The 3,228-nt window shown below is 31.3% G+C and overlaps 1 protein-coding gene across 1 annotated transcript in view; it reads left to right on the forward strand.

The window, feature by feature from the left end:
* The window catches only part of LOC117175622 (protein stoned-B), a 320,808-nt gene that overhangs the window by 239,412 nt on the left and 78,168 nt on the right, over positions 1–3,228 (forward strand). The gene's annotated exons all lie outside the window — the stretch shown is intronic.

Below are 3,228 nucleotides of genomic sequence, written 5' to 3' on the forward strand. Positions count from 1 at the left end.
GAAAATATAAAGACGTCCAAAATCCTCTATTATTATCTTAATAATTATAGGGTGGGTGAGAAAGTTTAGCAAGACCCCTAAAAGCCACCTCTACTATATCAATACCTAAGATCTTAAAAATGACAAGTTTGATTGTCGATGTTTGATTGCTGAACATTCTAACCCACTCTATAATTAGCGAGATGAAAAACGAGATTTTTTAACGTTTTTGTATTTCAAATATCGACAATCAAACGTGTAACTTTAACATTTTAGGTTTTGATACAGTAGGGGTAGTTTTTAGGGGTCTTCCCGAACATTCTCACGAACTTCATAATTAGTGAGATAAAAAAAGAGAATTTTGACGTATTTGTATGCTCAAATATCGACAATCAAGCTTGTTATTTTTAAAATTTTAGGTATTGATTTAGCAGGGGTGGTTTTTAGTGGTATTGCCGAACATTATCACCCACTCTATAATTAGTGAGATAAAAAACAGGATTTTTGACGTATTTATATATTCAAATATCGACAATTAAAATTTTATTTGGCATGTTTGAATAATGGGTGGCGTAAGGGTAGTTAACCCTCTAAAAATAAAAATTTCGAAAACTTCTCTTGATGGAATATCGTTCACATGAACCTTCGTAACTTCAAGTACATCCCAATTATCCGAAAAAAGGTTGCCACAATTTTCCGCCGAAAACGCACAAGTACTGTGGGTTCCTCCTATTATTTCGTGCATGTAATAAATAATAAAACAATATTTTTGTTATTTACAATATTCACAAGTTGAATATTAGTTACTTATATATATATTTATAATTTAAAAAATGCATAGACGAGGAATCAAAATATTAAAATTTTGTATTCTGATGTATCGAAATTTGAATATACCGCCAAATTATCGAAAATGGAGTTGAGATTGTAGGCTATGTTCACTTTGAATGGAATATGCATTAGAACAATTCTAAATCCAAAAGTCGAGCTCTAGCGCCACCTGTCGACTGAAGAAAAAAATCAAGTTACTGACACAACAGGTGTTATCGATAAAGTAGAACATATTTACCAACAATTACTATTTTTATAAAAAAAAAACTTCCTTTCCCAAATACACGCAAGCCTATAAACCTTCCTTTTGCGTTTATTAATACTTCCCCAAAATTTTTCCGCTTTTTTAAAACTTTTATTTTTAAATGTGGGAACAAATTTCGATCTTAGGACTGGCTTGGTCGGTTGATTTGAGTGTCACATGTCCTTAAACAAAATTAATCAAAAAATGTAATATTTGGCTGCTTTGGACAGAAAACATTCATAATTTGTATAAACATATTTTTGTCATGCTATATATTTGTAGAATGAAATTTAATTTTACTGTAGAAAAAAGGTCAGTTATTGAGCAACGACTCTTTGATATCAAACTTGGCAATTTAATAATAATTAATAATGGCAAATAATAAATAACTGATTAAAAAAAAACTATTTGAAAATTTTTCGAAATATAGACTTCGTTCTTTTTACATAATAAACTAAAAATAACTAATCTTCACACTTAAAAAACTGTCAAAACTATCATTAAGCTTTTCTCGACAATGTTTTAAAAATAATTTTTCCCGTTAAGGGCATGTGACACTCAAATCAACCGACCACGCCAGTCCTAAGATCGAAATTTGTTCCCACATTTAAAAATAAAAGTTTTAATAAAGCGGAAAAATTTTGGGGAAGTATTAATAAACGCAAAAGGAAGGTTTATAGGCTTGCGTGTATTTGGGAAAGGAAGTTTTTTTTTTTTTTATAAAAATAGTAATTGTTGGTAAATATGTTCTACTTTATCGATAACAGCTGTTGTGTCAGTAACTGGATTTTTGTATTCAGACGACAGGTGGCGCTAGAGCTCGACTTTTGGATTTAGAATTGTTCTAATGCACATTCCATTCAAAGTGAACATAGCCTTCTATGTTCGCACAGTACTTGTGCGTTTTCGGCGGAAAATTGTGGCAACCTTTTTTCGGATAATTGGTATGTACTTGAAGTTACGAAGGTTCATGTGAACGATATTCCATCAAGAGAAGTTTCCGAAATTTTTATTTTTAGAGGGTTAACTACCCTTACGCCACCCATTATTCAAACATGCCAAATAAAATTTTAATTGTCGATATTTGAATATATAAAGACGTCAAAAATCCTGTTTTTTATCTCACTAATTATAGAGTGGGTGATAATGTTCGGCAATACCACTAAAAACCACCCCTGCTAAATCAATACCTAAAATTTTAAAAATAACACGCTTGATTGTCGATATTTGAGCATACAAAAACGTCAAAATTCTCTTTTTTTATCTCACTAATTATGAAGTTCGTGAGAATGTTCGGGAAGACCCCTAAAAACGACCCCTACTGTATCAAAACCTAAAATGTTAAAGTTACACGTTTGATTGTCGATATTTGAAATACAAAAACGTTAAAAAATCTCGTTTTTCATCTCGCTAAATATAGAGTGGGTTAGAATGTTCGGCAATCAAATATCGACAATTAAACTTGTCATTTTTAAGATTTTAGGTATTGATATAGTAGAGGTGGCTTTTAGGGGTCTTGCTAAACTTTCTCACCCACCCTATAATTATTAAGATAATAATAGAGGATTTTGGACGACTTTATATTTTCAAATATCTACAATCAAACTTGCATTAGGCAGGTCTTAGTAATGGGTGATGCGTAAGGGTAGGTAATTCCTTTAAAAAATTGTATTCGACAATTCTTTCAGACAGAATTTTTTTTGCCGTTCCAATTAATTTAGGCAAAAAAATAGATTTTTTTTATTTAGTTGGAATGAACGTTCGTAACTTGAAGTACATACAATTGGGAAGATAAAGGTGAAAATTTTCACTCTCGTAATATTTTCTCGTACGGCGAGCCATTATTTATTCACAACCTTGTGAACACTTTAATGGTTATAAATGTAAGCTCTTCTACAAACCACAATTTTCTAGTTATTCATGATAAACTTTTTCATAGATAGATCAAGAAATTCGAAATTTTGGGAAAACTGTTTTATTCTTTTGATTTCAAATTTCATTGTAATCAGAAATATGGAATTTATCAAATGAAGGGTGTCACGTAGGGTGGTATATATATATATATATATATATCTTTCGGTTTTGATTCCTCTAGAATCAAACCGAAGGGCCTATGACAAAGCCACCGAACGCGTCCTCGGGTTGCGGATAGAGGGTCCCTGTACCAAGGGTTT

The sequence above is a fragment of the Belonocnema kinseyi genome, chromosome 6, assembly GCF_010883055.1.
Source record: "Belonocnema kinseyi isolate 2016_QV_RU_SX_M_011 chromosome 6, B_treatae_v1, whole genome shotgun sequence".
Lineage (NCBI taxonomy): Eukaryota > Metazoa > Arthropoda > Insecta > Hymenoptera > Cynipidae > Belonocnema > Belonocnema kinseyi.